Source organism: Emydura macquarii, unplaced genomic scaffold, assembly GCF_026122565.2.
Source record: "Emydura macquarii macquarii isolate MOO-44397 ecotype Brisbane River unplaced genomic scaffold, CSIRO-AGI_Emac_v2 contig_1713, whole genome shotgun sequence".
Lineage (NCBI taxonomy): Eukaryota > Metazoa > Chordata > Testudines > Chelidae > Emydura > Emydura macquarii.
This window is the reverse complement of record NW_027131850.1, coordinates 1,634,945-1,649,305: the sequence shown is the minus strand read 5'-3', so window position 1 is coordinate 1,649,305 and position 14,361 is coordinate 1,634,945.

Here is a 14,361-nt window from a genome sequence, read left to right as displayed (position 1 = left end):
TTAATATCCTGATCGTCCGGTGGTCCTACTTATTGTTTGGCAGTTGCTCTTCAAATTCTTTTTTGGCTTGCCTAATTATACCTTTACACTTCACTTGCCAGAGTTTACGCTCCTTTCTATTTTCCTCAATAGGATTTGACATCCAAAGTTTAAAGGATGCCTTTTGGCCTCTAACCACATCTTTTACTCTGCTGTTTAGGGTTGGTAGCGTTTTTCTAGTCTGTTTATGGTTTTTTTGTTCTTTTTTTTTAAATTTGGGGTATACTTTTAGTGTGAGCCTCTATTATGGTGTTTTAAAATAGTTTCCATGCAGCTTTCAGGCATTTCACTCTTGTGACTGTTCCTTTTAATTTGTTTAATTAGCGTCCTCATTTTTGTGCAGCCCCCCTTTTTGAAGTTAAATGCTACTGTGGTGGGCTCCTTTGGTATTTTGCCCCCTCCAAAGATGTTAAACTTAATTACACTATGGTCACTGTTACCGAGCTGTTCAGCTATATTCACCTCTTGGATCAGATCCTGTGCTCCATTTAGGATTAAATCAAGAATTTCCTTTTTCCTTGTGGGTTCCAGGACTAGCTGCTCCAAGAAGCAGTCATTAATGGTGTCTAGAAATTTTCTCTGCATCCCATCCTGAGGTGAATGACATGTATCCAATCAATATGGGGATAGTTGAAATCCCCCATTATTATTGGGTTTTCTGTTTTTGTAGCGTCTCTAATCTCCCTGAGTATTTCACAATCACCATCACCACCCTTCTCAGGTAGTCAGTAGTATATTCCTACTGTTATATTCTTATTATTCAAGTATGGAATTTCTATCCATAGAGATTGTATGGTACCCTGAGTATTTCACAATCACCATCACCACCCTTCTCAGGTAGTCAGTAGTATATTCCTACTGTTATATTCTTATTATTCAAGTATGGAATTTCTATCCATAGAGATTGTATGGTACGGTTTGATTAATTTAAGATTTCTGTTATATTTGACTATGCTTTCTTTCACATATATTTCCATTCCCCCATCAGCACCACCTACTCTGTTATTCCTATTCATATATTGTACCCTGATATTACAGTGTCCCATTGATTTATCATTGTTCCATCAAGTTTCTGTGATACCTATTATATCAGTATCCTCACTCAATACAAGGCACTCAGATTCACCAATCTTAGTATTTAGACTTCTAGCATTTGTATACAAGCACTTATAAAATTTGTCAATATGTAGTTGTCTGCCTTTCTGTGATGGAATTGAATAGGACTCTTTTTTGTTTGACTGTTTCTCTTCAATTCCTACCTGTACTTTATCAACTTCTATCCTCTCCTGTTTACTAGTAGATCCAAACTTATATTGAACTGGTGTTGTGGCTGACCCTCCTTTTGCAGCTTGATAAAATGGTTGGGAAGCCGGGCTTCAGTGTCACCCACCAGCGTTGAATATAAAGTATCACTTTTAATAAATCCTACCTAAGGGATGTCTCTTCCCCAATCGGATGGTCCTGTGCACCTGTCGGCTTTCCCCCAACCCTTAGTTTAAAACTCCTTTGAGGCTTTTTAATTTTACATGCCAACAATCTGGTTCCATATTGGTTTAGGTTGAGTTCATCCTTCCTGTATAGGCTCCTCCTTTCCCAAAAGGTTCCCCAGTTCTTAATAAACCTATATCTCTTCTCCTAACACTATTCTGTCATCCACACAATGAAATCCTGCAATTCTGCCTTTGTAACTGACCCTGTGCGTGGAACTGGAAGTATTTCCGAGAATGCTACCATGGAGGTCCTGGACATTAATCTCTTACTTAGCTGCCTAAATTTGGCCTCCAAGACCTCTCTCTCTCCTACCTTCCCCTCTGTCATTGGTACCTGCATATAGCGTGACCACTGGCTCCTCCCCAGCACTCTACACATCTGTCTAGATATCTTGAGAGGTCCACCACCTTCACACCCACCAGGCAAGTCACCCTGCAGTTCTCCTGGTCATCACAAACCTAACTATCTGTATTTCTAATAATCAGATCCCCCATTACTATTACCTGTCTCTTCCTAATAACCGGGGACCCCACCCCCCGGAGGGATCGCCTCAGTGTGAGGGGATATCATGACATCATCTGGAAGGAGGGTCCCAACTATGGGATCATTTCCTTCTGCTCCATTTTGATATTCTCCTTCCTCCTCAACAGCACAGACGTGGTCAGACTGGGGGTCAGACCACTCTACTCTGACCCTGAAAGTCTCCTCTATGTGCCTCTCTGTCTCCCTTAGCTCCTCTTGTTCAGCCACTCTGGTCTGAAGAGACCACACTCAGTCTCTGAGGGCTATGAGTTGCTTGCACCGAATGCACAGATGCACCACCGGCCCAAAATCATGCATGCTGCATTCAGTGGAATAAACTGGATAGTTCACTCAGCTGCTGGACTTCTGCCTGCACTGTTTTTACTCTTGCAGGGTTTTGTTTTTGTTTTTTTATTTGGGGGGTTATTAGCCTAAGTTTGGAGTATGTTTGTTACGTGTGTCTGCCTGGCCCTCTCTAAACTCTTTCACAAAACTCCCCTGTTCATTAGCTACTCTGGTCACTTAGGAACTGACTTTTTAAACCCCTGTTCTCCTTGATTCAGGTTAGAGCATCATTAGAAAGCTCTCTGCCCAGCCTAGCAGGCTGCGTGGCTCAGCACACAGCCCTCCAAACAGACCATACTATGGACTTCAAGTAAGCAAGCACATGGCAAACAAACTAACAGCCAACATACTCACCCCCCGCCCCCGGGTCACATAGTCGCTCCTCCTTCATCTGGAGTATTCCTTCTCAAAACTCCCATTTGCAACTCCTGTTCATTAGCTCCAATGCACAAGAGGTATGAGAAATTCTTCCCAGCCCAGCAGGAATGAAAGATGGTAGCTTCACTTTAAAGCACCAGATTGTCAGAAGCCAGCCTCCCTTTTTGTTTCAATAATAACTTCAGGAACAATTTAGTCCATTTAGACATCTAAGCGGGCTTGATCTTAGGATGCAATTCGGAAATGAGACATCTAAATTGCACCTGCAAATAACTGACTTGGGTGTATTTCTCAGACTACTGAATAGACATGGGGAAGAAATAGTTGATGTGTCCTATGTTCATTGTGATGTGGTAACTTAGGCTATGGAATAGGGTTCCCTGACTGATCTCCTGAGCAGGTTTGCAGTTCTTTAAGGTGGGGTAGTTGCGTGTCATGACGCCCAGCCCTATACACAGATCTGAACATACGGTACATCCCGCTCTTCATACAGCAAGAGCCTTGGACCTGGAACTGATGGCTGCTCATTTCATGGCACACTGAAGGCCCCACACACAAGAAAACTTCATTGATGCTGTACAGTTAAATAGCGCTTTGGTTAGCTTTACATTTAAAGAGGTTCTTGCGCAGGAGCAAGTAAGAAGCTCCCCACACCTAAAAAGAATATGGAACATGCAGCAGGATGGTGGTGTCCTTATAAGAATGAGGACATTTACTCAGAAGATACAGCCATTTGATATGTCAAACACAGCAGAGACCAGCCATCACATGATCGCTCAGGCCACTCCCACTGCCATTCCATGATCACTAGCACAGCTGACAGCAGGCCAAAGAGCAAACCACAGAGCCAGATGCTGCCACCAGAGGAATACATTGTGTAGCTTAGCATCGGGGTTCTCCATCTAACAAGCACATGCTGTCTCTGGCCACAACATGAGGCTCTCCAGGTACAGAAGGCAAGGAAACAGGACCCAAGTGACGTTAAAAGCTGCCTTAGGCTAGCGAAGGGGAGGAGAGTGCAGGTAATTTTGAGAAGGGCGAAGGCTTTGCAGAGAAATTCCACAAGCTCCAAAATAGTGTCAGAGAAGGCAGGAAAGAATATCAGTTTTTTCTGATCACAAATTCTCATCCCAGGCTTTCCAAACATTCATTCGTTCATTAAGCCCCTACCCCTCTGAGAGATGGGTGTAATCCCCATTTTACAAATGGGGCAACTGCAGTACAGAGAGAGATCCTGAGACTGATTTTCAGGGGTGCTGAGCATCCACAGCTCCAACAGGAGCGAATGGGAGCTGTGAATGCTCAGCCCTGCTGAAAATCGGGCTCTGAGTGATTTGCCCAAGGTCACATAAATTAGTGGCAGAACTGGAAAGAACCCAGTCCCCACCCTCTCTTCGGAGACTCTAGGCCTTCTTTCCCCTTTGCCTTTCCTCCCTCCTTGGGGAGAAGCCTCCTGCAGAGAGTCTTCTCTTTATTTTCCCTCAGGGTGGTTGAGGGGCTTCCCCTTTATTTTCTCATCAAGAGGGCAATAGAGCTTCTTAGTCTCCCCCCCTCCCCCAATAGGGCTGGTCTTGCTTCTCTCTGAAGTCCTGAGACGGAAGATAGAAGGGGGAAGACAGCCCACATACATACAACTAGCCCCTCTCCTTTTTTTCCCCCCTCCTTGCTCAATCTCTGTGCTGGAAGGGCTAATGTTCTCATCTGATTAGGCCTGGCAGGTTGACAATCTCCTCAGCCACTGCCATTGGGCTCTTATTTGTTCCTTCTAGCATTGGGGGAATGAAGAGCAGCCCAGGCAGCCAGAGAGGCTGTAGACAGAAGTCAGTCGGCTATGGCCCATTAGGCAAAAGAGTCCTTACTTTTTACCGAGAGGCCTACATTGTTTAAAAAGCAAATAATGTGCTGTTGCAGCAAGAGATCAGGGGCCCAGGAAGTCAGTGGGTCTCAGTGCAAGAGCATGAATCCTTCCTTGCAGATCTGTTTTGCAGGTAGGTAGGAGTAGGACCTACTTGCAAAAAAATCACTTCATTTTGCCCACCAGTGAAATGAAGTCTGGTGTAGGATGGAATATAGCAATCAATATACTTGTGCTATCAACCCCACACAATAGATTAGGAGCATAAAGAGAACTGAAATATTCAGTTAAAGCAACAGAGGAATTCAGGCAGATCAGATGTATTTATTCAAGTTATAATTTGGCCAGGGTGTGTGGCAGACTTCCCTTCCCAAAAGAGCCAGGGGAAATTTAACAGCCACAACAGCTCATGACCTTGGTTTTACATTGCATCCAAAAAGAGAGGGTCTCTCCTAATACCACACTGGTTCAATAAGGAACACCACATATTGAAACTACCAACACCATTTCTATCACAACCTAATTTTACCTTTGGTATCTGTCATCCAACTACAGACCGGGCACAACTCTACTTAACAAGTCAGAGCTGAAAAAATCACAGTCGGAGGTGATTCAGCTGCATCCACAAGCTTCATCCCACCAGTTAATGTTAATACAGAACTGCAATTTGCTATTTGGTACCTGAAATGAGAGTTTGTCTTGTCAACAGTTAATGAGCAATAAAGTTCAGTGCTTAATACATACAAGGATTTGTCATTCATTTCCCAAGGACAATTAGAAATATACAGAAAAGTTTCTCAGTGGTAAATGAGATCAAATGGCTTTTTTGCTATTAGTCTTGGCCTGCTGAAATCTTTTGCATCCTGAAGTTCAGAAAATGTTGAAGATTTTCTTTAGATGCCCCCTCCTCACATGCTGTGGTAGGAGCTGGGGTACCTCAGCATTGCTGAAAATCGAGTACTACTTTTTAAAGTTAACTATTTACTGCTCCTTTGTTAGTAGCAGGAGAGCTTGGAGGAGATTAGCAGGAATTTGGACTCCGGGCATGGTTTGCATGTAAGGAGTAATTCCATTGTAAGGAGTTAAAGTGGAAAGTCTAACTAGGTGGTTTAGCTATTTTTAAAAGGCATCACATTTTATCTAAGCCTGAAAGGTGCACATGTGTTGAAGAAGAGAATTCTTAATGTTCATCTTGGCTCAGAGCATCAACATTTAAAGAGGCAGAAAGCTTATCAGTGATTTCAGAAGAAGGTTTGTGAATACTCCAAAACAAGACAACACTCTTGCTGTTGCAAAAGTCTCTCACAGATTGTACATAAAATAGTTATTCATCCTTTCTGCCCAAGAGAAATAGAGACTTGTATCCCCTACAAGTAAATTTGTCCAAAGTGGGGGCAAAAATCCTCCAACCTTCCCTGTCGTCCATCGGTTCCAGTCCTTCATCATCCAGAGGGGCTATAGCTGAGAGACACAGAATACTTAACTCTCCTTGGGGACCGTGTGCACTGTGGCCCTCTGTGCCCTGGGAGCAAAAGATTATGGATAAAAACGGCATCTAGGTCTGACAAATGGCAGCTACCACTAGCCCTTCAGGACAGGCCATGTACAGCCTGACGTCATGAAGAAAATTGAAAACAAATAAATAAGCAAGCCACCATTCATAACAACATGAAATAGTCATCAAACAGGAGCAGAATACTGGCAACATCTTACTGTATATGTGTCTTAAAGGCGACAATTTCCAATAAGAAAGTCTCTCTTGACAGTGAAAGAAATGCTTTCCCATCACTTACCTACACATCTTGAAGTGAACCCTATGCCCAGCTCCCAAAGTTATTTACTGGCATTTACAGCCTCCATGAACTACCAGAGACACTAAAACAGATGCAAACTCTTTCTGCCTGTGAACAAATAATCTTTTAATCTGTTGCTGAACCCTGCAGCAGAAGTCATTATAATTTTACCTCACAACTGCAGCTAGGCACACGCTATTACTCGACTGTTTCGAGAGCTGGTGCTTAGAAAAACCGGAATAATTTATCCTATATTTTTCCCCCTACATAATCCTGAAAAAAAGACCGCAACACATTCTTTAAAGCCTTTGCTATTTGTTGACCATGTGAATTCATGCCCAGGCCTTATTGCTTGGGTCTCAAGTTATTATACAGACCAGTGCTTCCCAGTCTCATCTACTAGCTTACTGTGAACACAAACTGATGATATTACTAGCCTGATGCAGATGAGTGATTTATGTCCAGCTAGATATATGGTCACAGAATGTTAATTTTATTGCAGCCTTATTTGAGGGGAGTGGTAAAACATCAGGACAAGCAAACAGCTTCTGTCTGTGTGGGAGAGTTAAATGCTGAAGCAATTAGCTCTCTTGTTCACCAAATTTTAGCAATCCCCAGTTCTTTCACATTGGTTGACTTTTCCATTTTACTAAGGCAAACTTAGAGCCTCACGAAGGTTGGACATTTCCAGGACATCACACTCCACAGTCTCAGGGTTAGGTCTGAGTGTATTTAAGGCTCTTCTTTCAAGGAGCTTGCTTGTGCCTGCACAAAGATAACAAAAACAGCAATAGCAGCTAGCTGCCCTGAATTTCCAGTTGAATCTGTCAACCTACCAAGGTCTAAATGTGGCACAAAGACCAAAGTAAGGGAGAACGTGATGAAAGAAAGGAAAATTGAAGTGATGTTTGTCAGAAGAGAAAGCATCTCCTAATGGTATATATACCCAAAAATCAATATTTCTCATGTCAAGCATATAGAACAAGCAGAATAACTCTAGAGCCCTGATTCTTCTCTCGCTTACATTGTGTGAATCAGGACTAATTCCACTAAATCAGTGGAGTTACACTGAGGTATAATCTGTGTGAGCAAGAGCAGAGTCAGATCCTAAGGCTATGTAAATTAAATTAAATTTGGGTCTAATGTTATGGACATGAGGAAAGAATGGGAAAATGTTATGCTGGTATGTGTCTATGCGCATCAAGTGCTTTGAAAATGTAATCACTAGGTGTTGGGGTTAGTTACACAAGGTGGGACATTCATTGCTGCTAAAGTGACTGCTATATTTTTCAGTTAAGGCCTGGTCTACACCCAGTTTTTGTACCAAATTAAATATTTGGGTTGGTGGTGTGATTTTATACTGAAATACTTAAAATCTGTGCAATCCTCTAGGTTATACTAGATGCTCATAATTGGTACAGTTCCAGAGGGGTAGCCATGTTAGTCTGTATACAGCAAAAACAATGAGTTTTTACCTCTGTGTTACCTATTTTCTGTATTACTGCATCTGAAGAAGAGAGCTGAAGTCTCTCGAAAGCTTATGTCTGCAAATATTAAATTTGTTAGTCTTTAAAGTGCCAAAGAACTCTCATAATTAGTACAGGTTATTCCCATATGGGAATACACTATACCAGTGTAAGCACTAGTAAAACTGCACCCACAAGGGGTGTGGGTGCACTAACTATTTCACTATAAACTCACAGCTCTAAACCAAATATTTAAATTGGTACCAAAAACTCTGCAAAGACAAGGTCTAAACAAAAAAATGTAGCTGCTTATAGGCCCAATTGCTACACTCATTCAAGCCAGTGGGATTTTGCTGACAAACACAGATACCTCCTACAACGTGCTCAGCACACAACTCCCATTGAGTCAAGGAGAACTGACGGCACAGTGTCCTTGCAGGAAGGACTCAGTAGCTTGCAAGCTGTACCTCTTCAGCTTCAGACCTTGCAGGGCCAGCATTGCCCTGCAGCCTCGCCCGTTGTGAACATAATTCTTTTAAAATGTTTTTGATGCTTTGTAGAATGCCCTATTTTCACGCTTATGCTTTTCTAGCTAGCGCTGAGATGGCTGGAGCCCTGGCCCACTCAGAGCAGTAAAAGTAACCTCACACTAAAACAAATGCACCTTCACTCCAGTTCGATGCACCAGTCAGTCTGTCACTTCCATCTTTGAGATGAAAGACATATGCACCGGGGCCCTAAAGGAGCAGCCATGATCTTGCAGAAAAGGTGGCCATGCTTTCCCGAGCAGCCAGGAATGCACAGCAAGAGGCTGAGTGGCACTTACAAAAGCTGTGCCTCCAAAAGAGGCCCATACTGACCCAACACTATTGTACCCCATTCCACAGACACCTGTGCTGTCTCTACACTTACCTTTTCTCTGAGAATGTTCCCGCCATTGTTAGCGGATGCTCCACCAATGGTAGTGGATGATGGAAGCCCTAGTATAGCTAAGAGTCCAGGAAGTCAGTGACATTTTCACTAGTAGGCCTTCTAAAGTACAACCGCATGATGTGGTGGGTAAGAACACCGGCAGCCACTGGAACTTGGTCTAGAGTCGCATTCCTAGTGTAGACAAGCTCATACTGGCTTTATATATATTAAGTATTATGATGATTTATTATTTGTATTGTGGTGTAGTTTCTAACTCCTGAGCGCCAGCTTCAGAATAATAATTCGTGTCCAACCATTGGCCAATGACCACTGTGCTACCTCAAAAAAATGCTAAGAACATTAACTGCCACCAGCTTTTCCCTTTCCCTTGCTAGGCAATCAAAGAATCGTTCCTTCCCCCTTCTTGGGTGAGCTCAGAAATGCAAAATGGCTGAATGAATCCCAGGGACTGACTAGCTGTTTACAGTTCTTTAAACTGTACTCCAAAATCCATTGTGCACGGTGGATCAGCAGCTAGATTTCATTATAGCTACAACTCCTCTCCACTGCTGCATTAGTAGGAGGCTAAAAGGAAAGTCCAGCAGGAACTCAATAGTGTCTGTTTCCTTTATTGATTACCTGCTTGTTGCAATATTATATTAAGCAAACCTATTTTTGTTTGATTACACCCAGGGTAGAGTGAATTCTGTAACTAAACAGTGAATGAACTAGACTGGAATGAGCAAGTGTATTAATTAGTATGCTGATAGCAGAATAAATCTATTTTTAAATCACTGAAGTGCATTGCTCTTTACTATGCTTGCAGAGATTATGTAAGAGGATATTTAAATCAGGTCCCTGCATCAGAGTCTGATCCACATTTTAGAGATGCAAAAAATAAAGGAATGAGAGGAAATTGTTACTTGAATGGTTCTCTCTGTTTGCCTTTTCTAATTAAATGGCACATACAGTCATTAGCTCCTTAATTGTGATCCTGAAGAATTTTCTGGATAATATTTTGTCAAAAGTGTGTGTGTGAGAGAGAGAGACAGAGAGAGAGAGAGAGAAGGTGAATTCAGGCAAAAACTGCAGTGTCATCCTAAAAGCACAGCTTAGTAGAAGATGGAGCTAATGAACAGTTTTGTTCCGTTACCTATTATTAATTTAAGTGCATCTTCCAGAAGTGTTTTGCTCTCTGATTAGCTGAGAGACTAACACTCGCAATAACATAGCGCGGTATAGCTGTGTGTATTGTGTAATCGACTGAAAACATACAGAGAAGATGTTATGTCTCAGCAAGAGGAGGATGCTGCAATTCAAGGCCCAGTAACCAAATATACCAAAAAGTGCAATTGTTCTTGATGACAGTTGCTTAAGAAAAGACTTGGGGAATTGATTGTCATTAAAGACTTAGAGAGAACATTGATTGTCATTATAAGTGAAGGTTTAAGAATTTCGTGTTTACAGTTCTGCTGCACAGTAGTCCTTGCATTGCTATATAGACAATCATTATTTGATTTCATATAGCACAGTGACTACCAGCACCACTGATCAAATATAAAGAAGCAACCAAACCTAACCCAAAGAGAAATACAAATAAGGCGTGCAGTTCTGCAGGCAATCAAAATGATGTCAAACAGCATAAGATTAAAAGAGCCCAATATGCCTGTTGTTAATTCTGACAAATGTTTGACTTGGAGTGTTTTTCGTAGAATTTCTCCTATTATTAAGCAGCTGCATTTTAAGATGGAAGTTTTAAAACTTAGCTGTGGATTGAACATGCCCAGTGATATCCCCACAGTGGGTTAAACCTGCATATTTTTCACTTAATAAATAAAGCACAAACAGACCTGTCACAAACCCCTTACATTATTTGATTTTATGGCATCATACAAACACTCAAGTATGTAGAGCAAAATCATCTAACTTGTTATCTAGAGTCTGTGCCTTTGCCTGGACAAACGTCACCAGACACTATGCTAACACGAAGGGCTGAATCCTCCCCTCCTTTCCAGGGAAGACAAGGGGAGCTGAGGCTGTATAAATGAGGGCACAATTGAATACTGAGTGTGGACAGGCTGTGAACCGAAAGACCTCATCAATTTGACCTTTTACAAGCCAGGAGAATGGACTCACCCTGTAAACAGGCTCAGTTTATTCATCCTTCTAGGTACTTGTCTGGCCCCCACAGAAGCATCCAAGTCCTTATCCTGGCCTCAACAGAGAACAATGGCTCATCTCCACAAAAGTACTTAGGCACCAAGAGTCACAAAACTCATGTATGGCTGTAGGCCCCTAAACTCACTCAGCACCTCCATTTCCACTGTATAAGTTCCTTTGGCACCTGCTGACGCCCTCCAGGCATCCAGATGCCTGTCTCAAGTCTAAGCCCCAGAGGGTGTGTCTACATGGCAGTTAAACAGCTGTGGCTGGCCCATGCCAGCTGACTCAAGCTCACAGGGCTCAGGCTAAGGGGCTGTTTAATTGCAGGGTAGACGTTTGGGCTCAGGCTGTAGGCAGATCTCTGGCACCCTGCAAGAGCCTAGACTCCAGCCTGAGTCTACCCCATAGTTAAACAGCCACTTAGCCTGAGCCCCACAAGCTCCAGTAAGCTGGCACAGGCCAGCCACAGGTGTTTAAGTGCAGCGTAGACATACCCAGACCAATCAACTAAGGAGAAGATAGGTGCTCCTCTGCCTGCCTCCCCTGTGTGGCCCAATCCAATAAGAGTGCTTAGAGGCTGCCTACTGGAGTAGGTCTCATTCAAAATCTGCCTGGAGAAGGTGGTACCCATCTTACAACTTTTAGGCCAGTGGTTAGAATCTTCACCAGGCCTGTGGGCCACTCAGGTTCAATTCTCTCCTCTACCTTATTAGGGAGAAAGAATTTAAACAGGGCTCTCCCCCCTCCAAGGAGAGTGCTCTAGCCCCTGACCTATGGGATATCCGGAGGTGGGGCTCCCTCAATCACTCCTGTTGAAGTTGTTCCAGCTGGATAAATAATTAAGTAGGCATTGGAGCAGAGGGACTGGACCCTGGGTCTCCTACCTCCTGGGTGGTACCCACCTTAACCACTGGACTACAGAGTCATTCACCCTCTGGCCCAATGACTAAAGTATTTATCCAAAGTGGAACATGATCAGTAGGAAAGACTACGGAAGCCGCACATCAGAATGTGGAGGTGGGAGACTCGTGTTCAAATCCTCTCTCCCCCCTCAGGCAGATGGGAGGAAATGAACCAGGATCTCCCACATTGCAAGCAAGTGCTTTAACCACTGGCCTAAAAGTTAAAGGTGGGTACATCACCCGCCTCCTCTGGCCATTTTGTGTGGAGCGAGGTAGGCACCTAACTCCTTCTTGTAAGTAAGGAGTTGGGGGCATAAGCCACTTGACTCCAGGAGAGGGGGTTTCCCCTTGTGGATCACAAGCAGTAATAGGTGCCTCCCAGCAGTCTGGACTTCAGCACCTATCTCCATGAGAGGGGCAGGACTTGGCACACTCTCCTTGTGTTGGCATCTTCTATTGCCTAGCGTGGGTGGCAGCCGAGCATGCTGGGCTTTTGTGGATCGTATTCCAAAGGTTCCCATCTTCCCCATGCATTGCATAGGGAGCCTAGGCACCTAACTCAGGTTTTGTGGAGGGCAGCGCTGTTCCTGTGATTTTCTAAGTGCATAAAAATTAGGTGTGGCGATGCTGAGCGCTGAATACTTAAGTCCCTTTGTGGATCACAGCCACAGTCCCCAAGTTAAATGTCCAAACTCACCCCTTTCATGGGGTTTAGCTTTAATATCAAGTTAAAAATAGCAGCACAACATAAATCTCAGCCTAAGCTTCCCTATCCTTTGGGTTTCCCTGCAGGACTTTTCTGTCCTAGCTTCTGAGCTCCTTCTCTCTGAGAGAGACGCCCATCATCCTTTTATTCCAGGTGGAGTTAACAAGCTGCGTCTGCCACAATAAATCAGCGCTGCCATCTTGTTCTAACAATAAGAATAGCATAGATTTGTAATGCCCAGAGTGTACGTGCATCACAGAAGCTGTGTAGAGACAGGTCTCTGCCCTAAAGAGCTCAGAACCCGAATGATGGATGTGGTAAACAAAGATATAACGTACATTGGGAACAGTGAGAAGGACAAGCTGATGCAGGGAAGTGTGGTTTCATTTTATTTTAAGGGGTAAACACACATGAAGCACTTAATTTGTGTTGCCAATTTAATGACCAGATATAGGACACAAAGTAGCTTCCCACAGAAGGAGGAACTCATAGAAAAGGAAAAGATTATGTTGCAAAGGGCTGTCAAGCAAAGTATATAACTCCACACGTTCCCCAATTGCTGTATCTATTTTTGACTCCCTATAAGCAATCCTTTAGTATAACAATTTTTGAAATTTATGTCATGTATAAAGTTTAGCCCAGCCTTAATGATCTCTAATGTCCAGTACCAACACATACAGAAAGATTAACTTGGGATTAACAATTCTCTAAGCCAGCGGTACTCAACCTTTTTTTTCCCTGAGTATCACTTGGGAAAAAAAGGGGGGGGGACTTTTGGTGGCGACGGGGTTTCGCTGCAGTGGCGGGCCGGGATTTTTGGCGGTGGTGGGGTTTCGCAGCAGGCTCCATGGTGGGAACAATGCCCTCCGCCAAAACCCTTCCGCCGTTTCCCCTTTTCAGCAACATTTCACAAGGGTGGTTGGAGGGCCCTTCTGGCGGCGGCGCGGTACGACTCGCGTACCACCCAGCCTTCTTCGGCGTACCACCGGTTGAGAACCGCTGCTGTAAGCAGTACCTTTGATTACATGACTGAGCATCAACTTTAGGCGCTGGAGCCGTGTATGTTAACGTTCCATTTGCAGCACTGGATGCAAAACCAAGACCAACTAACCCAGCAAAACACACCTTTCAGATCTTAATGTATACCCACAGCCTGAGAGGAGGAAAGGATAATTGAATGTACTAGCGACATGCAGCAGAGAATGAAGGGCCCAGTGTAACAAATGCTCTGGAATGTCAAGATATTAAAACTTTGAGTGCATGTCATAGTTCGATTAATATTGCCTCTCAAGATCCAAGTGTCAAAGGATGGTTCTAAAGCTAACATTTCTTACTATAAAGGGACAGTTTCTGACCACATTAATTCAGCTAGTATAGTGCCTGATCCTAAGAAATGCTGAGAAAGTGGCATGGTGGGGATGTTACTATTCTGCAGATCCTCTCATCCCAAGGTTGCTTCAAGCCAAGGCAGATCCCACAAGAGACTTCTGGGAACATCCAGAATTTAGAGAGACTACTTAAAAAAAAAGTATATTAAGATTCTTCTCTATACAAAAGAATGGGGTAAGATTCTCCTGGAAAATGCAACCAGCTTCAGCTTTACTGAAAAGTTATTTCCACAATATAGGACTTGCATGTGTCAGGGAAGATGCTTTATGACACTAAAAATTGAGAACTCACTGACCAAATCTATCTAAAATGTTGGTGCTCTGTGACTTGTGTACGTTGGGGAAAAGTCCGGCTTGCAATCAAGTGAGAAGTTAATATAATTATTTTTTTTTAAAAAAAC